This window comes from Schistocerca nitens, chromosome 9, assembly GCF_023898315.1.
Source record: "Schistocerca nitens isolate TAMUIC-IGC-003100 chromosome 9, iqSchNite1.1, whole genome shotgun sequence".
Classification (NCBI taxonomy): Eukaryota; Metazoa; Arthropoda; class Insecta; order Orthoptera; family Acrididae; genus Schistocerca; species Schistocerca nitens.
Genome location: NC_064622.1, coordinates 22825223 through 22852876, shown reverse-complemented (window position 1 = coordinate 22852876; position 27654 = coordinate 22825223). Strand labels below are relative to the sequence as shown.

Genomic DNA, 27654 nt, shown 5'->3' with positions numbered 1-27654 from the left:
CGAGAAACAGAGTTAAATTTCTCGCTACTCCGTCCGCAGCTCGTGCTCTTGCGGTAGCGTTGTCGCTTCCCGCGCACGGGGTCCCGGGTTCGATTCCCGGCGGGGCCAGGCATTTTCTCTGCCTCGTGATGACTGGGTGTTGTGTGTCTTTCATCATCATTTCATCCCCATCGACACGCAAGTCGCCGAAGTGGCGTCAACTCTAAAGACTTGCACCAGGCGAACAGTCCACGCGACGGGAGGCCCTAGCCACACGGCATTTCCATTTCCATTTCTCGCTACTCCGTCGGTAACTAAAAGACCTGTAGCAACGTAACTGCTCTCGGCGAGATTCCGCCATCCTACACTGTATTGTACATTGCTAACATTTCCTACGCCACCTGCAGCTGGCCCCCACCATCTTCCGTCGAGTCTCCAAAACGACAAATCAGGATACCAACTTTGGTGTCGGAAGAAAAATCACACCACAACACCACACTTCAAGCTTTCACAGAATAAACTGTAATTTACTCGCTTCTACCAAACCTATTCAATAAATATTACCGTCCAATTTTTTACTTAGCCCCACAACCCAATGTGGGTCTCTACCCACTGGGCATGCACACACTCTAAAACCTGTGTATATCTCAATAAGAAATCCACACCCGCGCGTGGGAACGCATTTACAGATGCTCCGTTTTCCGTGCCGGAAGAAATAATTCGGTTGACTACGAAGGATCACTTACACCCGACTTGAAATCATGCTTCGAAACACCGTCTCCACCCCCTGCGGCCTCATCCCACGAGGAATGCCAGCCGACTTATTTTCGGTTTCGTCAACCCAAAGCAGCGCCACAGAATTCGTTTTAACATTCAGCCTGACGAACACAATTCTACTGGCCATTTCCTGCTCTCTTGTTTCCTGCCAAGTCTTGTCAAACTTTATTTCCAAGAGGTGGACGAAAACACCAGGCATCCTGGGAAAACAACTCGGCTTTGATATCAGCGTAGTACGCCAATATTGTAACACACTTAGGAAGATTATGTAGCCGAGCGGTCTCAGGTGCTGGAGTCATGGACTGCGCGGCTGGTCCCGGCGGAGGTTCGAGTCGTCCCTCGGGCATGGGTGTGTGTGTTTGTCCTTAGGATAATTTAGGTTAAGTAGTGTGTAAGCTTAGGGACTGATGACCTTAGCAGTTAAGTCCATAAGATTTCACACACATCTGAACACAAGATTATAATCATCTACCGAATGGACAATGACTTCCTTCCTCCGGATACTGGAAACCAGCTCTGAAGGAGACAAGTGTCAAAGACGCTGGCCTAACACAGCCAGGAAATGAAGTGTTACAATTTCCCTGCTACCATCGTCAGCAGGGCAGGTTCAGAACCGTCCTCACACAGGACGAGTCAGCTAATGGTGACGTGGCGCTGCAGAGCTTTTGTGACATCACTTCCTGTTATTTCAAGTTGAGGAGGCACTGCTGTAAATCAAACAGAAAGTAAGCTGAGTGATATTTCGGCAACATGCTACGAAACGTTGAACCAATACGAGGCAAGAATGCTTTCTACGTCACAAGCAGACCTCATACTGGATTCTGCCGTTTTCAGTTGGAGCCTGTATTTGATAAGTTTCTCATTATAACTTACATCCTATGAAATCTGCTGTTTCAAACCACCAGCACATTGAGGATCTCTCGAAAATACGTCGTTATTGGTGAAATTTGTTGTAATAAAATGACGGGAAATGTCATACTGGTGGTTAAACAGTTTAGTTGTTTCCGTATTGTAGCTAGCGTGTTTTCAAACGATGCCGTTTTAAGGCCACACCACATTCATGACTCATCACAAACGCGTTGTTCTTGGCGAGATTTATTATAATTAAATGTAAGTTGATAAAACATCGTCCAATTAAGCCTTTGGGAGATCGTAAAACATAATAGAAGGTGGTATGATGCCCAAGTACAGAACAGCGTAGTGGGTAGAGGCGATGAGTTACGAAGTAGTGGGTTGCTGGTTCGTGTCTTGCTGCAGTCAACATTTCTTTATTTACCTTCATGTTTTCTAGAAGATTGCGGGGCTTTTTTATTTATTTAATAGAAATATTTTCGCCCTCAGGAGCTCAGCATTCGTTTGTTGGTTCCGAGCTGGGCACTGGTAAGCGTCGCCATCAACTGTCATGGTAAGCTCTGGGCACGCTTCAGCGATCACCGTGCGGCGCAGCGGTGGAACGTTATGTGTCGCAGGGAACGGGGATATTGGTTTAACCACCCGGATCGCGAGGATGGTAAAAACCTCTATACAGAAACCTTCAGTATCAAGGTGTGCTGGGCGCTAATGAGATGCATGGCTGTTGAGGTGAAACAGTCGTCAGGGGGCAACCTCTGGAGAACCTGCCGCACCTCAGTTGTATAAGGATTACGCGGGCTCTGTCTGAGTGGACCCTTAATTCCCTGCCTTCGCGTGGGACCGAGATGGAACCCTCGAAGTTTTCTCCTTCTCCTCCCAGCGGAAAGGATGGGCCGCTGGTAGGTACTAACAATCAATCATTAGCCAATCCTCCTGACTTTGGGATTACACAGAGTTCATCAGTATATAGTGACAGAACGCATGCTGCTGGTCAGAACGTGGGTTTGAGAAGGTTTCGACTTTTATAAATTCAGAAAGGTTTAGAGGACTCTGAAATCAGTCAAGCAATAGCGTAACGGTATGCTGTTGGTTGAAACTGCTAGTTCCCGACAAGCCACCAACCTCCGGAAAGCTAAGTGCCTTGGGGAATATGGCATAGCAACCGAGTTCCACAACACCTTCACTATAAAGGTGTTGTGATATGTAGAGATCTGGTCGACATTCCTAAGGAGGAATTGAAGGATGGAGGGGCCAGGAAGGGATCGTTGATGTGCAAAATATATTGAAAAGGATGGATGGGGATTTCATAAAATATGACTCCATCTTTATCTTTAATAGCACGAAACTCCCAGAGCATATCAAGGCAGGTATCCTTCGTCTAAATGTACGGCCTAGTGTCCCCAACCCAGTGCGCTGTTTTCAATGCCAGAGATTTGGGCACACCACCTTAGGATGTCAGGGTGAAGCTATTTGTAACAAATGTGGCAAGGCCACCCATGACGGAGTTGGTTGGTCCTCTCCTTTGCGTAAACTGCTCTGGGGATCACCCTGTCTGGAGTAGGGATTTCAATGTCTTCCTTGAAGAAAGAAAGATACAGGAGATTTAGACATCGAAACATAAGATGATCTACAAGCCCAAACAGTGTCCCACATTCGCTATATCATTTTCTTCGGCCCTTAAAAAGGCTCGACAGACAACACTTCTACGCAATCGGAGGTTGCTAATGTCGGCACTAGTACCTGCGTTTGTCAATGCACACGTCAGGCTGCAATTGTTTCAGATCCAACAGCCCTCCCGAGAACGTCAGATAAACAACAGCTGCCACTATTGCGGACCTCCCAATGCATCCAAAGCCAGAGCACGATAGTTCCATCGCAGACTGAAAACGGAAACGAGAAGCTTCCACCACCGGTGAAACAAAGGCGGTAAGTCATCAGATCATATCGATGTCATTCGACTTGATGCCTCTGCTTCATAGCCAATGGGCTGTGAAGTCCACCCGGGGCAACCATATTCCACCAAGGTTGGAACTACACCCGTTTTGGCCTCGCCACTGCGGCAAAAGACAGAGTAAAAGTGCAAACCCCGAGATAAATTGCTCCATACTACAGTGGAACATGTGGAGAAACTGCAGCTTCTGGCACAGGCACAACTCCTGTGGTTCCGTTTACAGCAAACACATTTCAAAGCCACTTATACAGGGTGGTCCATTGATCGTGACCGGGCCAAATATCTCACGAAACAAGCATCAAACGAAAAAACTACAAAGAAAGAAACTTGTCTAGCTTGAAGGGGGAAACTAGGTGGCACTATGATTGGCCCGCTAGATGCCGCTGCCATAGGTCAAACGGATATCAACTGTGTTTTTTTTTAATAGGAACCCCCATTTTTATTACATATTCGTGTAGTACGTAAAGAAATATGAATGTTTTAGTTGGACCATTTTTTTTCGCTTTGTGACAGATGGCGCTGTAATAGTCACAAACATATGGCTCACAATTTAGACGAACAGTTGGTAGCAAGTAGGTTTTTGAAATTAAAATACAGAATGTAGGTACGTTTGAATATTTTATTTCGATTGTTCCAATGTGATACATGTACCTTTGTGAACGCATGCTCTTACAGCGTGATTACCTGGCAATGCGTGTAACGACATTCCTCTCAACAGCGAGTAGTTCGCCTTCCGTAATGTTCGCACATGCATTGACAATGCTTGACGCATGTTGTCAGGCGTTGTCGGTGGATCACGATAGCAAATGTCCTTCAACTTTCCCCACAGAAAGAAATCCGGGGACGTCAGATCCGGTGAACGTGCGGGCCACGGTATGGTGCTCCGACGACCAATCCACCTGTCATGAAATATGCTATTCAATACCGCTTCAACCGCACATGAGCTATGTGCCGGACATCCATCATGTTGGAAGTACATCGCCATTCTGTCATGCAGTGAAGCATCTTGTAGTAACATCGGTAGAACATTACGTAGGAAATCAGCATACATTGCACCATTTAGATTGCCATCAATAAAATGGGGGCCAATTATCCTTCCTCCCACTACGCCGCACCATACATTAAACCGCCAAGGTCGCTGATGTTCCACTTGTCACAGCCATCGTGGATTTTCCGTTGCCAAATAGTGCATATTATGCCGATTTACGTTACCGCTGTTGGTGAATGACTTCGTCGCTAAACAGAACGCGTGCAAACAATCTGCCATCGTCCCGTAATTTCTCTTGTGCTCAGTGGCAGAACTGTACACGACGTTCAAAGTCGTTGCCATGCAATTCCTGGTGCATAGAAATATGGTATGGATGCAATCGATGTTGATGTAGCATTCTCAACACCGACGTTTTTGAGATTCCCGATTCTCGCGCAATTTGTCTGTTACTGATGTGCGGACTAGCCGCGACAGCAGCTAAAACACCTACTTGGGCATCATCATTTGTTGCAGGTCGTGATTGACGTTTCACATGTGGCTGAACACTTCCTGTTTCCTTAAATAACGTAACTATCCGGCGAACGGTCCGGACACTTGGATGATGTCGTCCAGGATACCGAGCAGCATACATAGCACACGCCCGTTGGGCATTTAGATCACAATAGCCACACATCAACACGATATCGAGCTTTTCCGCAATTGGTAAACGGTCCATTTTAACACGGGTAATGTATTACGAAGCAAATACCGTCCGCACTGGCGGAATGTTACGTGATATTACGTAGTTGTACGTTTGTGACTATTACAGCGCTATCTATCACAAAGCGAAAAAAGTGGTCCAACTAAAACATTTATATTTCTTTACGTATTACACGAGTAGTAAAAAAAAGCGGTTGATATCAGTTTGACCCATGGCAGCGCCATCTAGCGGGCCAACCATAGCGCCATCCGGTTTTCCCCTTCAAGCTACACGAGTTTCGTTCTTTGTAGTTTTTTCAATGGACCACCCTGTATATCAGTACTGCGGGAATACACTCTCCACCGAAAGGATGACCTGACAAAGGGAAAGAGCCAATGGAGGAGCTGCTGTTTTTATCTGTAAGACGCGGCACCCCTCTGCTGTCTCCATGGTTACTGAGCTACAAGCAGTAGCTGTTGCAGTTTGTGTAGATCATAAGGACACTGTATCTGCTCCACGTACTTGCCTCCACAGGATGCGATAGACTCTGGTGCTCTCAAAGGCCCTACTGTGCAACTGTTTCTGCTACTGCGTGATTTCAGTGCCCTTAATGTACTATGGTACTCAAACTACAGTTGCCCTCGGAGAACTTCATAAAGTCCCAGGAGCCGTGCGTCTTCAACACAGGCAGTGCCATTCATTCCTCAGCTGGTGCTGGGTCTTCCTCAACCATCAACCTCTCTTTCTGCTCACCAGCCCTTGCGGATTCAGCACAGTGGGAAACAAATGATTATCTTCATTCCAGTGCCCACTGCCCACTGTGAATCCAACTATTTGATGGAGGACTGGCTGAACAGAAGCCACTGAAATGGACAGTCAGCAGGACTAGCTGGAGACTGTTCAGCCGGCTGGCTGCATTTGAACACCGTGACAGTGTACAGGAGTGGGTGGATAACATCATACGAGTAATCCATCTTGCTGCTGACAGCTTTCGAATCGTGAGATCAAAGGCTCGACGCGTAGTTAAGGTGAACAAGGAAAGGTTATGACAAGCGTCCCTGGATTCTATAAACCGTTCCACTTGTTCTACGAAAGTATAGGAAGCCATTCGGAGGATTTCCAGCAAACACAGACGTTTACCAACAGCAGCAACTACAGCCACTGCCAGCCAGGATCTGGCGTTTCGCAGCTACTGAGCCACTGCAGAGAGAGCCAAGTTGGACTTCAGATCTCACAATTCCAAGTCTTAAAACTAGTCATTGTCCATGTGGGAGCTGAAATCAGCACTGTCTGAGACTCGTGACACTGCACCCAATCACGGCCAAATCCAGTGCTGCATGCTTCGACATTTGCCAACAGTGTCAAAGGAAATCTTCCTCCAATGTTTTATACGGAGTGCAGGCAACTTTCTCAACTTGTGAAGCGAGGCAATTCTAACACCTCTCCTCAAACCAGGAAAGGACCGCGCATGTCAAGTAGTTACCGGAGCATCGCTTTAATGAGCTGTGCAGGAAAGACCCTGGAGCGAGTGGTTAACTGTGCCTGGTCTGTTTGGTAGAGACCAGGCAACTACTTAGCCGCTTTCAGAGTCGACTACAGGGATTTCGGTCCACTGTCGACAACCTGATCCTACAAGTGGCGGCTATTCAGCAGGGCTTTCCTACGTAAACATCACTGTCTTAGTGTATTCTTCAATATTAGTAAGGTGTACAACAGTACTTGGACACACAATATTCCCACACAACTCCATCAATGGGGCTTTCGTGGCCACCTCCCCATTTTCTTACGGTCCTTCCTATCTAAGGGCTTTTTTCGGTCTCGAGTTGACGACTCGCTGTCAGATTGTTTTGAGCCATAAAAAGTATCATGTCTACGGTAAGGAATCGTGTACAGTGCTCCTTATTTGTGGAAGATTTTACTGTTTTCTGTTCCTCCTCCAGTGTTTCAACAGCGACGCATCAGTTGCAACTTACTGTGCATTGGTTGGAGGAGTGGGCTGTAAATACAGGTTTCCAGTTTTCTGCACAGAAGTGTGTGTTTGTTCATTTTAATAATTCTCGTCGTACTTTTAATTTACCTGACTTGCGTATGAGGGACACCATTATACATTTTAAAGATTCAGTGAGGTTTCTGGGCCTCAGTTTTGACTCCACACTGTCGTGATTACCGCATCTGGGAGACCTGAAAGCCAGAGCCCTGAAGGCACTGGATATCAGGAAGTGCCTTAGCCGCAGTTCTTGGGGAGTAGACGGGGCGCGTCTGCTCCAGTTTTATAGGGCTTTTGTGCGTTCATGGCTAGACTGTGGATGCACAGTGTACAGGTTAGCAAGGCCTCTTACCTGAAGATTACTGATGCTGTCGACCATGAGGGGATTACAGGACCAGCCCTGCACCCAGTCTGCGTGCTGGGGCTGCAGGACCGCCACTCATCGTCCAGAAGCAGCTTCCCACGGTGCGTCAGGCATGCAAGTTCATCGCAGCTCCGACCTCACTTGCATACCATACTGTTCCTCGTCGAACTCTGGTATGCCTTTACTCCAATCGTCCACGAGTAATACAGCTGTTTGGGTTCCATGCGCAGCGTATGCTGGAGTCACTCGGTGTGGAGCATTTGCAGGCACAAATACTTTGTTTCAACCGCCTGCCACCGTGGTTACTGCAGAGGCCAAGGGTGACTTTAGTGCAGCTGACTGGTCTATTTTTCAGGGAGTGAACCAAACAGCTTGGTCATCGGTTCCATCGGATTAGGGAAGGAAGTCGGCCGTGCCCTTTCAAAGGAACCATCCCGGCATTTAGCTGAAGCTATTTAGCACTTCGCTCGGTATTTGGTGCAGTACAGGAGAGTCTGCACTCCTGCTTCTGTTGGTTGCTCTGTTGTTTTTCTGGATTGTGTCCTCAAGGTCCGACTGACTGAAAACTTGACTGTCTTCGACGCAGGATTATATGCGATATTGCGGGCGCTGGAGCAGATGAGACTTTGTTCCAGTGCTAAATTTCTTGTCTGTTCTGATTCTCTGAGTTCCCTTCAATGTATAGAACGATTGTACCCAGGAGATCAGAATATCTACGATGCCCGCCTCCAACTACAACGACTGAGGAAGGTAGTGTCTTTCTGCTGGGTACCAGGGCACGTGGGTATTGTGGGGAACGGAAGGGCAGATCTAGCAGCCAAGGGGGCGTGTCGTAAGCCTCAGTTATTTCAGTGTGTCATCCCTATGCACGCTATAGCCGCACTGTTGAGATGCAGAGGTTTGCGTCCTTGGGAGGGGGTGGCTGGAAGTGACAGAGAATAAGCTCCGTCCAGTAAGGCCCACAACGCGACTTTGTCGTGCCTCCTTGCAGTCACGACGACGGAACGAGGTCCTCCAGGCCGCAGTCCTACGACGCGCGGCTTCTCGCTCCGGCGGCAGGATCCCCCCAAATGTGTGGTGCTTGTGACGTGGCGCAGGTCACCGTGCGCCCCACACTTTACTGGACGGAGTTTCATTTTCCGACCAGCGAGCCGCGGCGGTTTTGCCGACGGATCTGCCCTCTGTTTGAAGTAACGTTCAAACGAATGTGGTTCGAGTTTTAAAGTTTTGTGCATTGTTCAACATTTTTCCGAAGAGTTTGGGAAGATGGTTTTAGTGTATTAACAGGGTGACTGGCCCGCCCATGTTTTTGTAAGTAGTTCAGCCAGTGACATTTCCCTGTGACTTTCTTTAGCCCCCCTTTGTCGCTTTACTTGTGTTTTAATCTCTAGCTACTTTTATTAGCTAGCCTACTCTAACTACTCATGATCTCGCCGTTAAGCGCCCATAAGCGCGCGACGACCCACACAGACACACACACACACAGACACACACACACACACAGAGAGAGAGAGAGACAGACAGAGAGAGAGAGAGAGAGAGAGAGAGAGAGACAGAAAGAGAGACAGAGAGACACAGGGAGAGAGAGAGAGAATTATTTTTCTGTCATATTTGTTGCCTTGTAAATAAAAGTGCGCTGGAAGAATGTAGAAAGTTGAAATAAGTGGTTCATGTAATGTTAAAACAACAGCTGATTCCTAAAACTGGGGGCCTATCAAGTACGGGGTCTCACAGGGTTCGGTCTTAGGTCCTTTACTGTTCTTGATATACATTAATGACTTACCATTCCACATTGATGAATATGCAGAGTTAGTTCTTTTTGCTGATGATACAAGTATAGTAATAACATCCAAAAACCAAGAACTAAGTGATGTAATTGTAAATGATGTTTTTCACAAAATTATTCAGTGGTTCTCAGCAAACGGACTCTCTTTAAATTTTGATAAAACACAGTATATACAGTTCCGTACAGTAAATGGCACAACTCCAGTAATAAAAATAGACTTTGAACAGAAGTCTGTAGCTAAGGTAGAATTTTCAAAATTTTTGGGTGTGTCCATTGATGAGAGGTTAAACTGGAAGCAACACATTGATGGTCTGCTGAAACGTCTGAGTTCAGCTACGTATGCTACTAGGGTTATTGCAAATTTTGGTGATAAGAATCTCAGTAAATTAGCTTACTATGCCTACTTTCATTCACTGCTTTCGTATGGCATCATATTCTGGGGTAATTCATCGTTGAGTAGGTAAGTATTCATTGCTCAAAAACGTGTAATCAGAATAACTGCTGGAGCCCACCCACGGTCATCCTGCAGACATCTATTTAAGGATCTAGAGATCCTCACAGTAACCTCACAGTATATATATTCACTTATGAAATTTGTTGTTAATAATCCAGCCCAGTTCAAAAGTAATAGCAGTCTGCATAGCTATAACACCAGGAAAAAGGATGATCTTCACTATGCAGGGTTAAATCTGACTTTGGCACAGAAAGGGGTAAATTATGCTGCCACAAAAGTGTTTGGTCACCTACCAAACAGCATCAAAAGTCTGACAGATAGCCAACTAACATTTAAAAATAAGTTAAAAGAATTTCTAGATGACAACTCCTTCTACTCATTGGCTGTATTTTTAGATATAAATTAAGGGCAAAAAAAAAAAAAAAAACTTAAACATTAGTGTCATGCAATATTGTGTGTAATGTAATATCTTGTACAGACATCTTTTATTAACCGACACGTTCCACACCATTACGAAGTGTCGTATTCATGATCTGTGGAACAAGTATTAATCTAATCTAATCTCAAGAGTGAATTCCTACGATTTTGTAAAGTTGTATAAGCGAATGTCTTCACTGGCTGGACATGGAAGTTTCCTTTCAGTCTTACAACGTGTTCATGGCTGTTGAAGTTTTTATTATGTACCGATCCTTGCCCTCTGTTTTGATCCTTGGTCGTCGATCGATTGCGACTCGAGCGCGAGTGGCGCGTTCTGGCGGAGGCGAAAGAAGTCCATGGGGGAGAAGTGAGCGTAGTGGTCGTCGACTTGGCCGGCGTCGGCAGAGCTTGTGCTGTGCTGTGGACTAGTCGGGGGCCGTAGGCGACTGGGGGCCGCTGACGGCTGTTGCTGTATGCACTTGGCTCACTCACCTGCAAGATGGAGACCGTACGCTCTCAGGTGCTTACGTCGTTCTATTTGAACATGTTTTCTGGCCACTGTGTCTGCAGCTGAGTTTAGCTTGAAGTTCTTTTAAGTGCAGTTGGCTCCTGAACTCTTAAATTCCTGTTCTGATTTATTGCGCAGGTCGGTATTGTGATCCGTTAAGTTCAGAGTGGTACTGAACAGAAACGTTAACTGCGCCAGGGTAAGAGTCGCTTCACTGACATTATTACCTTGAAAATCTGTGATCATGGGCGTATTTGTTGTTTAACCCTCTCTCAGTACTGGCATTTCTGATCCAGGCAGCACTGTGTATAGTCCAGCAGAAGTCCAATTCGACAGACTCGTTGTTCCGCCGGATATTTTTTGGGACGTTTTGGGTGCTGCCTCTGTACCGGAAAGCAATGACTGTAAGACATATTTATAATTGGATATTTTGTGAACGACATGAACAGCTAATTTAAATCTTGTTTGGACCCAAGCGTTTTAAGATTTGAATTTCCAGAGGTTGTACACTTGATTTGACTGTAGCCCCTCATATTTTTGTAATTATTTTGTGCGCTCGGTTAAAATTGTCACCGAACTTACGGATTCACTGGGTTTTTCAGGGCTTAGCTATGTAATTTTGTGTGCACGTGGTTAGGGACTCTGTAATTTGATATTTAGTAATGTAGGTTCTGTACACGAGGTGTCTACGCTAAGCTTGATTGCCAGTGGGCCGTGTACTGCTATCCGCGGACGTGTTTATTGGAGCCTGGACGGGGCTCGTGATGCTTGTTTCGAACGGCCGCAGTCTAGCGGTACTCTATTCGTCCCTCCGCCGGCTGTCAGGCAGTCAGCCAAACGAGGCATTGACTGCGTTTATGGATGTGTGCGAAGCTGTTTCCAGAGACCACTCCGTGCACGGAGTAAGTTGTATTTGTTTTGTACTACCCCTCAGTTTTCGACACAATTTTGGTAGAATTTGAAGCCATTTTGACTATTTTTCGACCGTGACTGTCTCAAGAAATATGAAAAGTTTTTTTTTTCAATTTGCGCTACCGGCCACAAACTTTGTTAACTATTATATTACTTATTTAGCGACATGTTTCGAGGATTAAACTTCATCTTCAGGCTAAATGGTACTACAAAAACAGTCCTACTGATATTACATAGTCTTTTCGTAAATGCTGTGGTCATCCTGTGGAAGAAAAGAACTCTTAGTAAGAGGCGAAGTCACTTTGGAAGCTGGACTGATGTTTGAACGAAAATTTAGTGTACCGGTCACTCACTTTGTTCTTCTGGCGTGGCAGTCTCGTTCTCATGTGTTCCGGTGTACCCATTTCCGTGGCTCTGTTCACTGTTCTGAAATTGCCATTAATATAGCAGTAACTTGGAAACACGATCACACAGTTCTGTAATGCAGTGGACAAGATGGCGGTCGAAATACAGCTGGTTTCGATTTTACTATTGATTTGTCGATCTATGTGGTATCAGATGTTTACATGTCTGCACGTCTTATCGTATTACAGATGTAGGTTGACGAAATACATTAATAGTTGAGCACCTGTTACAATATTATTGAACACATCATGATATAAACTATTTAATTTTACATATTTCTAAGCTATTGCTGGGGCTAGTCAAACGACTGTGATAAGTATCTGCTATTCTAAGAGTACTGTAGTGAAATTGGAAGAGAGATGTGAATTTTTGAAATGTGTAGTTTCATTCAGGATCTAGTTATTCCCCATGTGGCCATGGATGAATATTTCCATTTCTTCCAAGATGTCAATTTTCCAGCTCCTTTCTAAATTATGTAGTACTTTCAGATCGTTTCTTCCCCTTTGGCCAATGTAATATTTGTTGCAATGACTGCATGTAATTTTATGAACTCCTGCTTTGTTTCTTTTCTCTGTGGGATGTGATGTATGTTTCTTTTTTAAGTTGTTGTTGGTGGCAAAGGTGATCCTGATTTCTGTTTTTTTTAACAGCTTGGCTCTCTTGTCTAATAAGACTCCTAAATATGGTAACGTTATGTACTTGTGTTTTTGGATGTTGTGTGAGGAAGCTGTCACCTCGTTTGTTATTTTTAGTTGTGCGTTGTGATAGTCTTTCATGTTCGTGGCAGCCATTATTGAGCTATGTATTTGATAGTGTTCATTTCTGCCTCATAATCGGCAGCATTAAGTGGGAATTTCTGTGCTCTGTTTAAGAAGGATCTGAATGCAGCTTGTTTACGTGACTAATTCCACATATCCCAACTCACATTACATGTGCTGTGGGGACCATCTCGTGCGGTTGGATTTTCCGTCTCGTGAGAGGGCGACGTGCGACGCAACCGATCGCTTGTGGTGTCACTCAGAATGCAAAGTTTATCGACATATTAATTTGTAGCAAAAACGTGAAAGTAAACAAGGCATCGCAAATAAGCCATTTGCGACATACTTGCGAAAGTGTGGTTACGAGCCGCTGCTGACTTCAGAATGAGATATTGTCCTAGTTGGTATGTATTTAAGATGTAAATTTTTCTGTTAAGTTTCCTCATGATCGGGCTCTTATTTCACCGAACGCCTGCCTTAGCAATAAATACAGAGCTACTTAAGCACGTTAAATGTGATTAATGTGCACTCGTATCAGTTAAAGGTGGTATTTCACGCGTTACCCTCACATTTGGAGGCAATAATGCACCCGAATCTTCATTGAGCTAGCTAAGAATTCTTTCAAATATCCTGGGCGTCTTCTACATCTTGTCAAAAGCGTACAATTCGCTACTACAGTTCTACAGCCGTTCTTCACATTTTATTTTTGAGATGACACACGGTAGAAAATCAGTGACTGAGGTTGACTTTTCCACCTGCAACCGTGCTGGCGCGTCAAACGTCTAGCAGCAGCAGCAAAATATGCCTTTGCCACACAATCCATGAACCACATTGTGCAAGGTAGGTAGTCATGGGTTAATGAGTCAGTAGATAAGAATTCAATCTGACGTTCACATTTCAAATACATTTGCACTAAGACAGTATTTCACACACATTCGCAATTATGTCCGCCTCCATAGCCGAGAAGTCAGCGCGGCTGACTGCACGCGCGGACGACGAAGAGGGGGAGTGTGTTCTATTACGTGCCGTGTCGGAGATTCTATCCGCTCGGGGACTGGGTGTTGAGTTGCCCTCATCAGCGACGCGCAAGTCGCCCAAGTAGCGTCAAGTAAAAAGGCTTCCACTGGGAGTACCAGATGGGGCCTCCCAGTCAATATGCCATACAATCATTTTATTCGCAACTATCTAGCAAAAGCCTTGTTCGCGGTCCCATAGTGCGATTCTTCCTTTCGCTGACGTACAGTTTTCGATACTAATTTTGCTCCAGTCAAGAGGCAAAGTACATGCTTTAAGGGATGATAGTATTAGTGAATCTGCACAAAAAATTTAATATGGTCATGTGCCCTTTTTCTGTATTAGTCAGTCTTTCTTTACAAAGTACCACAGTCTACAGGAAGCTGAAACGACGAATTTGACATCAGACACTCGTGGCGTATCAAGTCGGGAAACTATCTCAAATTTGCCAACAAAAACCTCCTCAGCTGCAGAACATGGGCGTCACGCGATGTTTTGAATACCTTTCTTAGAGATTCATCCTGTGTATAATAGTGTTTCTTGTCTATAAGCTCAAGTCTCAACTATTTTCAATGGAAAGGAATTAATTCTTTTTCCTAGTAGTGCAGGACGACGATTCAAACAGACGTCCTGCCTTCCAACAGTTTCTCCATGATTTTCCTAAATAGCTCCAGGCAAATGCTGTGGTGGAATTTGAAAAGGGCACGGCTGATTTCCTTCCCCATCCTTGACACAATTGGAGCTTGGGCTGCGTCTATAATGACCTCCTTATCGACGGGACTTCAAACCCAATCTTCGTTCCCTCGTTGGTAGTTAACAATAGAATTACATTTAGAAATTTGTGTTACTACTTATCTATGCAACCCACTTCCACAATCGCTGGATTTAGATCATATGAAGAGTCCCAAACAGGCAACTTACATCTGAGGGAGAGGGAGGGCAGAGGGGTAAGGGCGCTAAATGATGTCTTGTGAGAGAAAAAGGTTTTCAAACCGGCACTGGTAGTCTGACGCATAAGCAACGCATCATTTGCTTGCAGTAGTAGTATCTTTCGAAACTCAGATTGAGATGTTTATATTTTCCACCACCGCCGCGTCGTTGTAGATTTCACAGTCCAGCTGATCCACCTCCGCGTTGCAAATGTTTTGAGTGAAATGCCCAGTCGATGCGCTGCTGTTTTCACTTCAGTTGTACCAACACTGAGAGTTATTTAGTTCTCGGGGTTTTGTAAAATTCCTGGATTCGTGTCTCGTCGCTGTGTAGCCTATGAAAAGGATTGCGGGAAAACTCCCAAATAAATTCCAAAGCACAGTGTAGTTTTAATACCAATATATTTCCAGGACTCTGGTGTCCGATCCTGGTGAACTGTACCGGTTACATCGCATGTACACAAAGTTGACATCAAATGACGCAGTCCACGCCACAAATCTACAAACGAGTGAGCCTACAATATATTTGCTCGCAACCATAGCCGAAAAAAGTTCCCCAACACGCCTGCGCGACCTCTATTTATACTTTTGTTAACAATTACATACAATGAAAATTACAATGTTATCTAAAATCACGAAAGTTAAACCAAATATGAGATACACATTGTAAATTTTTAGCAATCTGTGCTGAAGAAGGTGAACCTATTTCCAACTTACTTAAGAGTTAATATTATATTTTGACAAATTATGTTGCAGGTAAAAATTACATTTCTAAATTTGTTTATAACAAATCAACTAGTGCCTGAATTTTAGTGCGAACATATATCGGAGATTAAATTAACGTGCTTTATTTATATGTTCTATTTAATTTGCTGTAGTAATTTTGACAGGTTTACTGGTACATCCTGACCATGTGCTAGATTTCTTTCGATTAGTTACAGTATTAATTTGACATTTATATTCTCACTTAAGAATAATGTTAAATGCTTTTGGCACAATCAAAATACACACGGTGGCTTTTACACATACGGTTTCAGCAAAGCATCGTTTTCGAATTATATGTATACTGAAATAGTGGTTATTTTTGTATGTAATTTGGAAACGGGTCACTTTACATTTTTTTCTTTGTCTAATTGACTGCATTTGAAAGTTATTTAGTTATTCACATTGAACAATTAGGACTGGTGTTTGTATATCTACTGTTTGATCACTTTCCTCGATCAAAACCAATATAGACTTCTTTTCTCTGCGAAAATGTCAATGACTCAAGTATAGGTATCCTATTTGCTTCAGTAGAAAGAGCAGAACGGGCTAACAGAGGTTATCAAAAGCCGCGGTTACACTTATAGTTAGGCCAAGCGCGTACTTTCTCTCCGACATTTGTAACAGCTGATTCACGAAAGTACACGGACACGCTCAACGCACGCGGCTAACGTAGCGGTCGAGTGCGTCGCTCTGCACGGACTGCGTCACGGCGCTTCCGCCGGGGAAAGCGTTCGCTTCAGCGGCCTTTCCCTGAGCTGTGGCAGTATATAACAGCGCGACGCGCACCCACCACGCACCAGGCGTGACTACGACACACTGCCGTGCGAGTGACGCGCGCGTATTGATTGTGCCGCATCAACCAGCTGCTAACCGCCGCTCAGTGGCGTGAAGAAGGCGTCACCAATCTAAACACAACCCGCGGCCCGACAAAAGCCGACAGCGGCACGAGTCGGCTCAGGTGTTGCCACCATTACAAAATTTGCTGTACGCGCAGGTTTTATGGACATACGACGCTAAAGCTACTGTTACACGACTACTTCTGTGTCTCGGCCGAATACCGGTGGCAAGTGTACATCAGCGCCCTCTCAAGAGTACAAACTCTACATCTACGCGTTGACTATCATAAGCGTGGTATGATGAACATTTTGCATTTCTTACTTTTGTTTGCTTTAAAGGCAAAAAGAAAGGGTGAAGCGGTAGCCCTGCGAAGAGCCTGTGCCTACCGTCATGTATTTTTGATTTTCAAATGTTAAAAAATGTTTTTCCTGCCCCTCGGTAGGAGGAAGGACTTGCTTTCTACCAAGTGAACAGAGGTAGCCATTTTGGGCGATGTGAATAGTACGTATTTTCCTTGTGCATCGAAAGGAATATAGTAGTAATGTAATAAGAACTGAAGCCCACCTGTGTACTTCGGAAGACTTACGAAGATCCGATTAACGCAACATGGGCACGGTCAAAATTGTGTATGTGGACACGGCGATCGGACATTTTAATTTTCATTTATGTGAAACTAATATAAAAGGATTCTTTGCCCGTTTACAGGCATAGACCAGCTTATTGTGCTTTTCAGAGTGCTGAAAAAATCTCATTAATATATAAAAAAATATTTATATTTATTATGGTGGACTACGGTCAGTTTTGTCGGTTAACTTCGTGCACACGATTGAGAACATATCAAGGGCCGCGTAACCTACGGAACATTTTTCATACTGATGCTCCTGTCTGTTTCTTGAAAGTTAGTGGGTGATTGTGGGGGGGGGGGGGGGGGGGGGAGGAGGAAGTGGTCAGGGATCAGAGGGGGTCATCGCTCCCATCGGATTAGGTAAGTCGGCTGTGCGAAGAGACTTAGGAAAATCACGGAAAAGGATGGCCGGAAGCGAGTTTGTACCGTCGTTCTCCCGAATGAGTTATTTGAAAGTAAACAGCATTTACAGCAAAATGAAATCGTTAGTGATTACTTCAGGTTTTGTTCGGAAAATGTTGATCTGTAACGTAAAACGAAGGGACGTTATAGTAAAAAAAAATTATGGATTTATAATACAGCGCCAGAAGACGCAATTTCCTCAAAGGGAAAATTAAAAAAAATATATAACGCAATATATCAAACATCGCTTCAACACTTCGTCGAGCTTATATAAAACGTTTCTATTCTTCAGAAACAACTTTCACACTTATCAGTAATATCAGGGAACTCTTGCCTTTGATCTCGAGCACAAAATAACAATAAATATATTTAACTTCGTAGGCTCCCACGGCCGCTGTCTTTTGAATAAAATAATTTTGGGTATTGCGCCGCGTCACTAACCACTACACCGCCCTGCAGAAGATCGCAGCAAGTCGGTCGAAACGTCGGCAATTTAACGGTTTGAGTAGTTACAATGACGCGCCCCAATGCTTAAAATTATTTTACCCAAACAGTATATAGAGTTTGTGTTTGTATATCTGAACTGTACTTGCTTCAAAAGAATTGCTTTGCACAGAAGTAGCGCGATCAACTAATTATTATTTGTAAAATTAAAGCTTTATTTTCTAAGGATATAAAATACACTATGAACTAACATTGAAAGATGTGCGGTTCTAATTAAGTGCAAAAAAATTGTTTGCTCCCAGCTTCTTACGCTATCAATATTATCGGTAATCCTACCATTTACTACGTCACGATAAATTATACTCACTGAAAAGAACTGTAAGAAGAGGGAAAGTGTCGTCCAAACATGTAAAAAGACGAACAGGTAATAGAGAAGACACGTTTAGAAGTTAATGTATAACATCTCTTCGTTTTATCGTTTGTTTCAAAATGTCAAATAACGTCGAAAATTATTTTCCGTATAATAATTTTCATAATAAACATCTATTTACGTTCTTATTTCTGCGCGGTGTAGGCTTCAGCTATTTCGTCTCTTGTCTGAATACACTAGTAGGAAAACAATTTTCATGCAACCTTTGCAAGGTCAGGAAAACAAAATAAAGAAGGCCCAAAACCACAAAACCCATTACTAAAACTGAGTGAGCACGGCGAGATTAGGTTAACTCTCGCTATAGGCAGACTACACCATAGTCCCATGTTTCTGGGCATGCTCAGTCTGCAGCATACTCAGAATTTTAGAACTGTAAACAGCCCACAGTTAACTGATCACTCACTCTTGCAACGCGGTTGGCGGTTGATTCACACGTAAGACAGGTCACGCACACCCCTCGCAAAGAGTCTATTTTTACGAGGAAGTCGCCTCGCGACCAAGACTGCTTCTAAAAGAATGTTACTTGTATCGGCAACCAGTGTGAAGGTGGTTAGCAGAACTAGTCACGGACCTACATCATCAGTAACATATGAATCACTGATGTGTATTGCAGAAGGTACTTTTTATTGCATCATTTGTTTCCTCCCGTTCCTTTAACGACTGGGGCCTAACTTTTTCGCGTGATCTCTACAGATTTAGAGAGCTAAAGAATAGTTTGTCATGAAATAAGGTTTAAGTTGAAACTTCTTAGCAGATCAAAACTGCATACCGGACGGGGTCTAGAACCTGGGACAGGCAAATGCTCTACCAACTGAGCTATCAAAGTAAAACTCACGACCCGCCCTCACAGCTTTATTTCTGCCTGTACATCTCCCACCTTCCAAACTTCATTCTGGAAACAATTCCCTAGGGCCTGCTGTGGCTAATCCATTTCCCCGCAATACCCTATCTTCCAGGACTGCCAGTCCTGAAAGTTGTGCAATAGAACTTCAGTGAAATTCGGAAGGTAGAGGAGGCATGCAAAGGTCTTAGGTGTTATACTATGAGGAAGTTTAAAGTTAGGAACACTCCCCTGGGTCAAGTTTTTGAAGCGGTTTAAGAGTATCTGCCGGATAATTTTTTTATATTTATTTCACACTTCCTCACAACTTACACAATGCCATGACCATTCGTAACGGTCTTCTTGATATACGCTAGTCAACTGGTCTGATAAAGGACCCCTACACCTGAATAATATTAAAGTATCGGACCTTCCACACAGCCTCTTCTGACAACCTGGTAGCGGTACTAAGTGACAAGGAGGGCAATCTGGTCGTGTAAGCGTCGTGCAGTCACTACACTCCTCCTTCAGTACCTTCTTTTTCTCGCGTCTTTCCCTCGCATCTGCACAGGGTCGGCTTGGTTATGAAAGAATTTAGCATGGTTAATTCAAGATGCGGCCGGATGCCCTTACTGTCACTAAACAGGTACCCTCCGGGACAGACTGTGTGTGTGTGTGTGTGTGTGTGTGTGTGTGTGTGTGTGTGTGTGTGTGTGTGTGTTTTATTCGCGCGGAAGTGAACGAAAGTTTTCCACTTGTTAGTGAACTGAAGCGGGCCTTCGGTACCGGCCTAGTCGGATGTGGGGGAAACCACCTGAAAAACCGCACCCAAGCTGGCCAGCACACCGACCCTGGTCGCTAACCCGCTGGGTGGCTTCGATCCGATGGTGGCGCACCTCCCATCTGCGAAGCGGCGCTGAAACATTCACGGTTATCCGGTCGGGTTTTTTCCTCCTCCAGTAACGACCCTTACATTTCTTCGACGTCTGGCTCATTCCAAGTTAAAAAAAAAATATCCTCCTTCAAGGATTAAGTTTTGAGCGTTACACCTGCTTCAGCTTTGTACCTCGCATTAATATTATCGTCATTATTATATTTTATTTCGTTAACTGGTCATCAAAGAACTACAGTAAGCTCATAACCCCTATGACAGTTTCATTTACTTTTTTTTGTATAGGCCAGATGACTTTCATCAACCGGCGTCCAATCATTTGGCACTGGTTATCCGTTTCTTGTTTCAGGAAGTCTCAAATGGCATTATAGCTACTTTGAAGATGCTTCGTTTGTGTCTTCTAGATACATAGTTCTATACCAACCTCCACTAGAGCGTTTTGACGTTCATGTACCGGAGTGTTTTTTGTTCTCAGTGACGAGCCAGAGTACTGAAGATTGATTTCGTTCATTTATATTCATTCTTTGTAGCAACATAGATTTCTTCGTAGCAACCTGAAGGATGGTTTCCATACTGCGGTGCTTTACTAAACACAGTATGACTGAAGGTGGCATGTCCTTGTACTTTCCTGCACTATAAATTGGCATTGCAGCCAGTTAGAGGGGAAGGGGATTTCTCCGAACAACGGTCCAGCCTAGCATTCTCACATCAATTAACTATTCGTCGTGACCAGCCACAAAGCGTAACTATTTTTAGTGCACTGCATAAGAATTTTTATTTTCGTGTGGATCCTGCTTTCATGATTTGGACACAGTTTACTGGGTAAAATCTTTCATCAGTTCCGCTAGTAAACATCAACCTAAAGAAATTCAGCCCTGATATAGGGGAACTCTTAAAAGTATTTACGTACAGAGGGACAAATATACAAATTATGAAAATAAAAATGTAATAAAATAGACTTTATCGCTCAAGCGGGCCGCTCTTTTAACGTAAGGTTTAACGAACATTTACAGCCAAGGAATAAAACTGCTTTGGGACAGCATTTATCTGAAACTGGTCATTCTATGGGGAACACTGTCTGCGTATTCTTCACAGGGTGGAAAAAGGGCGAGCTATTAAATTGTTGGAAGACCTTGAAATTTAAATCATCACTTAAGACTGATTATGCCTTCAAGCGTTCAGTCTGGAGCATAGCCCCCCCCCCCCCCCCTTATACAATTCCTCCATGATCCCCTATTCAGTGCTAACACTGGTGCCTCTTCTGATGTTAAACCTATTACTTCAAAATCATTCTTAACCGAATCCAGGTACCTTCTCCTTGGTCTGCCCCGACTCCTACCCTCTACTGCTGAACCCATGAGTCTCTTGGGTAACCTTGCTTCTCCCATGCGTGTAACATGACCCCACCATCTAAGCCTGTTCGCCCTGACTGCTACATCTATAGAGTTCATTCCCAGTTTTTCTTTGATTTCCTCATTGTGGACACCCTCCTGCCATTGTTCCCATCTACTAGTACCTGCAACCATCCTAGCTACTTTCATATCCGTAACCTCAACCTTGTTAAGGTAACCTGAATCCACCCAGCTTTCGCTCCCATACAACAAAGTTGGTCGAAAGATTGAAAGGTGCACAGATAACTTAGTCTTGGTACTGACTTCCTTCTTGCAGAAGAGAGTAGATCGTAGCTGAGCGCTCACTGCATTAACTTTGCTACACCTCGCTTCCAGTTCTTTCACTATGTTGCCATCCTGTGAGAATATGCATCCTAAGCACTTGAAACCGTCCACCTGTTCTTTGTTCCTCCTATTTGGCACTCAATCCGTTTATATTTCTTTCCCACTGACATTACTTTCGTTTTGGAGATGCTAATCTTCATACCATAGTCCTTACATTTCTGATATTTACAAAGCCGACAAGTGTTTGACTAGCAGAGCGATTTCGTGCCGAATGCCTACTTTGCTTTGTTTGACAATGTTCTACTTAAATCACTGAATGCCTGTGTTTTATATATATCTTGCTGATAGTTTTTCCTAGTATCCAGTGCCTTACATATTTACTTCGTTTTCTTACGTTGTCCGCATAACTAGTGTTTCCCTCTGTTTATATAATACACTGGTACAGGGTTTCATCATTCTTTCCTTGGAGCGGCGTGCCGCAGGGTACGAGGGGTCCTCTGGCGGTCACGTTCCTCTACTCTCTTACCGCCTATGCGCTGTTCTGGCGTTGGGGGCCAACAGAGGGCGCTGAGTATGGTCGACAAAACATTGGGCTTCTTCAGCTATTTGTTTCATCATTTTTATATTCTGTGCACTCGGAAAGTTGTTTATTATTGGTCATTATCTACAATAGCACCTCTTGGGCGTATGTAAATTACTTTCCCTTTTGACCATCTAACTTAAGTTTTATTTCATTTCTTTTTATTACTGTAATGCCTCTTACACCTTATAAGCCCATTCCGAATTTTGCTGACTGTATCCCCCCCCCCCTTTATTTCACATGGTATAATTATCACTGAAGAATGTGTGTACGCCTACAGTAGCGACTTCTGACTAACTTGCAACACAGACATTTTGTGACTACAGTACGGTAGTTTGTTTTGAACAGTAGTGCTGTTGACAAGATCTCTTCTGTATATTATTTATGTATGTTTGACGACGCTGGCGCTGATTTTGTTTTAGACTTGACGATGCCACTACGGCTCCAGTATATTAGGACACCTGTTTATAAAAACAGGTATGCCTCGTCATATTTAAAGCGCACAAATGCATATGTATGTCACTAATACATTTAAACAGACTATTTTGTTTAAAGCTGCAGACAATCTGCTAGTTGTATTTGCTGCAGATCTGAAGATGGTTATTCTAGACCGAAAGCGGTAGTCTGATGGCACAAATAATTTCTAATTTATATTTTTAAATTTCCTTTTCTTCGCGTCTATGGTCAGATATATCAGATTTACCGTAGGAGTTAAATTTCTCCTCCCTGAATGGCTATTTCATTCGCTACGAGTGCAGCACAGGCTTCGTGAACCAAAGTGGTACTGTGCGTCTTGGAGTCTGAGGTAACGCACCCTCTATTGTTTCACGTACTCTTTACACCGTGTCAGTGCAGCCTCCAGTCTGTGCGTTTGCTCTCTCTCCCCCCCCCCCCCCCCCCCGTCCACTTTCTGTAAGGCTTGTGGTTAGCAGTAAGCTCATCTTCCTCGGATTTGAAATCTCCCCCCCTCCCCCCCCCCCTCCCCACACTTCGCAGTTCTATTCGGATGGACGTGAGCGATCACGGATAGGAGGCTCTGTCGTTCGCAGGAAGGTTTTCCTGTCTGAGCCTACGTCTCACCGCCGGCTTCGTCTTTTCTACGTTTAAAACTGCCTATTCTGTGCGACTTCAGGGTGCTACGCCTGTTATAACAGGAGTTAGCCAAGCGCAGTCTTAAATCTAGCGATGCCAGGCGAACAGTTTTTTATGGTCGTGTCAGACCAAATGCATAAAAGTACGTCCTATCTAGATTTAGGCTTTTTAGCTATGAAACGGAACGCACAACAAAGGCTCTCTCCAAGCTAATGACATAAGCGCGACGGATAAGGATAAAGAAGAAAAGAAATACACCACGAGGCTATAGAGGGTGCCGCTGCTGCACCTGCCCCTACCGCTGTCACTCTACGCAGCCCGCAATGTTAAACAAGGCCTTCATTAATCACGCGCGAGATTTTCATATTCTCTCGCTCGCTCGGCACAAACTCTTTTTGTAGGAAATGTAGTGTAGTTAAATTCTCCCTAGAGATCCGTAGTTTTAGAGTTACTCAATAAAAACGTACAAATATGACAAGCGTACCTCACCCCCCCCCCCCATCTCAGTGTTTCTAGTACGTTGTTCGTGGCACTCCCACCTGCGACTGTACAAAAATTTCAGACTACCCGAACCACTTCGATCTTTATTGATTGGGCTATTACTTCACCAGCATAGTCGGCCATTTCGTTAATATTATTAAAAGTGCCCGTGAAGGTAATGAAAGCAAAATGACTTTTGTACACGTTACGCTAAAATTAATTTCGTTGACAATTCGATCCAAACTTAACCCTTACGAGCACAGTAGTTTCATAGTCGGAAGGCCTGACGAACACAATGACGTAATTGTTTATTTCATGCTGTTAAAATTCACAAAATATTCGGTAAAATTAACACAAACGTCAATTTTACAATTTGTAATTGCTCAACTAAGCCGGTGTCGTAATAAGGCCAGTCAACGAAGATCGAAAGAAAAGGTCGAACGTCGGGAAATACTTGGTGCGAACAACTCAAAAACTGACACTCCAGTGAAAATTAATTCCAGTTCAAACCTTAACTACACTAAATTTCCTACAAAAAGGTCCTGTTAATTCTTTCTCAGGCCAATAATTTGCGCGTGCTCTATAAAGATCAGAAGTAACATTACGGGTTGCATAAAACGACAGCGGTAGGGGCAGTTGAATCGGCCTGAACAGATATACCAACAAACGCTGTTCTTATGTCTATGTGCTATGTTTTTCTTCGTAGGCGGAACAAACCCAACACAATGTCACAAACGCTTCGTCATCCACAGAATATTTCGCATAACGAAAAGCAGCCCCTCATTCGACTTCAGTCTCAAAACTGACATTTATTTTTTTTTTCAGTTATACGTTACTGAGACGGCAAATATTCGATCGATAATGAAAAACCGATGCACATGCAACGCTCGAAATTTGGATATAGTTATCAGAAACATTTTTAGCTCCAGAATCCGGAGGAGTCAGTCCACAGGAAAATAAATTTGACTGAAGACGGTATATTTTACACCGAAGAGTCCCAACCCTGCCCACAAAAACGCAGCATCTTTCAACGCTGTTAAGTGTAGGGGTTCGGAACAGAAGAAAACTGAAATGCGTAAAATAATAGTGAATAGGAAGAAAGCAAAAAAAGGATGTAAACCTAAACGCTCTGAGCATTAGCCCCAGCATCAGCAAATTCCTACGAGGAAAATTTATACGATAGTACATTCAGATACACTTCTACCAACATACTACGGTTTAATCTACTTATTCCTGCCTTGCTGAATCAACACTGGGAAATGCAACCTACACACATACGAAGCATTAGGTTGCTGCGTAATTTCGCAGCGTTTTTATTTTGCATGGGTTTATTTATCGATTGTCAATTTTTTAAATTGTATTTCAATGTTGCTACTTGAGTTAACATCATTCTGTCATTTGGAGACAGTGAGTGGAATTGTGGACGCTATAAAATGGAGTGCCAAGTTGAAAAAATCAAAATATTTACGCCATGTTCTGTTTTTCAGTTGTGGGGCAGCAGCGGAGGCAGTCAGAAACATTAGCGCCGTGTGTGGGGATGACGGCAAAGAAATGGTTTCCTCGTTTTTAAGGAGGGTCGTTTTCACGTTAGTGACTCTCCACGTCGAGGAAGACCTTCGGGGTTTGAAGATCGTTTAAAGGCATTGAAGCACCTAGCGAGGTGGCGCACTGGACTCGCCTACGGGAGGACGACCGTTGAAATCCGCATCCGGCCATCCTGATTTAGGTTTTCCGTGATTTCCTTGAATGGCTTCGGACAAAATACCAGGATGGTTCCTTTGAAAAGGCACGGCCGACTTCCTTCCCCAATCCGATGAGACAGGTGACCTCGCTGCTTCAGCCCTTCCTCCCGAATCAACCAACAACAATCTTTGAGAATCACTGATTTGACGGTACGGTTCGTGCATTCGTCTGCGAGCCACACTGATCCATTATCTCTGGTTTACAGCGACGACAGCCGCAGGCACATTTTATCGGCAGGTGGCGTTGCGCCGTGATATCGACGTGGCCCTCGAACCCGGGAGCCGACGTGGCCCTCGAACCCGGGAGCCGACGTGGTTCAAGCGCTAATCATTTCTGCAGAACTTACTAATGTACATGCCCACAGAATATGAATATCCTATCTCTAGTTGTTCAAGGTGTTCTGTTTTTCCCAACATGAATGTAAATCACTGATTCTGCGTGTCAGGGATCCGACAGTTTGTTGGTAGGTTTGTGGAGGTATGTGGCATTAGATGTCCACGCGAAGGTAATGTAATTCGCGTAAATAATGGGCCGCTGATTCTTTACGCGGTGCTGGCGCCAGGTAGCGATCCACACAGGCGCCATAGGATTTACACCAGGCTACTTCGGTCGCAGATACACAAGGTGAGTTCACTGAAACTGTAACACGGTTCTGGCTGCGAAAGACGGACAATTAAACTGCTGAAAGACGACATCAAGCATGAAGGGGTGCAGGTGGTTCGCGGCTGTCACCGTGTCTTCAGTAACTGCTGCAGGAGAACGTCTCTCCCACAGAGTACTACTGCTACCACCACCCTGCGACAGTGGCGCGCTGCACGTTTCGAGCCGCCGTTCATGTCAATGACGAACTATGTGGATAAAACCATCGACCTAATGTCGCGAAAACGTGGTTCACCCGAAGAGCCGACCCGCTTCCATTGATCGACGTGCCCACTGCAACCTTAATTGACGATGCCGTCGGGTCAACACGTGAATACGTAGGGGTGGTCTGCTGCGGAGCTCCAGCGTACGATGAACGGTGTACTCCGAAATACTTGTGCGTGCACTAGCATTGTTCTCTTTCGGTATAGATGTCACATATCACCATATATCCTACTTTACGGAGGAGACAAGCCTCCGAATCCCAAGTTCTCCGAAGAGTTGTGGACATCCAAACATTTAGCGCCTAGTTGTAGTTTCACTGTCGTTGTACGTCTTTCCGTAGATGCCCACAACAGTAGCACGTCGACATTCGACCAGCTTCGCCGTTTTCGAGACACTCATACGCGCTGCCTAGTAATACTGTCCCACGTAAAAGTCGCTTATCTTAATACATTTTTCCCCCATTTGCAGCCCATACCTTCCCTGCGGTGAACTCTGGCCCGTGTCTGCTCCGCTTACATATTTTTGTCACCGCGTCACGTACCCGCAACGCCACCAGGCGGAAACACAATTAGAACTGCAAATATTCTTACAGTGCTGTAAAAAAAAAAGCGTTGTGCTTTAAGAATTTATTCACAGATTGTCATTATTTTATTGATTTTGTATCATGAGTTACTAATATTTCGATTAACAAAATACGTGTATGTGAAACGGTAACTAAAAAAAATATAAACCGTAAAATAATTTAAAACAAAGTAAATACAGCAAAATTTATAATTTGAAAAATGTTTCGATATATTAATTAAATATATTGAAAATACTCCGACAAAGTTATGTACAGCTTCTTTCGCAAAACAAAAAATTTTCGAAACTAGCTCTATTACGCGTACATGTTTGCGACTTAAGCTGCTTTAATTCATGTTGTAACAGCATTCACTTTTCAAAATTAATGGGGATGGGGTACTTTGCACAATTTCTAATCGTTACAAAAGCTGATTAGTCTTCAAGAACATCAATTACGTATCAAATTTTATATGAAAAATATTTTTTGATTGTTTCGAAGATCTTCCCTTAGTGCGTCGACACTTTTTTTAGTGGCACAGCACAAATTACTGTATTCATTTTTGGCGTATAGTGCATATTAAAATAGTGTTCCAAACATCAGGGTGTTATGTGATGTAATGTCTTGCTGCCGACTAGATATATCCATTAAGTGAAGATACGAAGAACGTGCTCTATGTCCCTGT

At 44.0% G+C, this 27654-nt stretch overlaps 1 protein-coding gene across 1 annotated transcript in view; it reads right to left on the bottom strand.

The window, feature by feature from the left end:
- LOC126204448 (GTPase-activating protein CdGAPr) overlaps positions 1-27654 on the bottom strand; it is an 837561-nt gene that overhangs the window by 377635 nt on the left and 432272 nt on the right. The gene's annotated exons all lie outside the window — the stretch shown is intronic.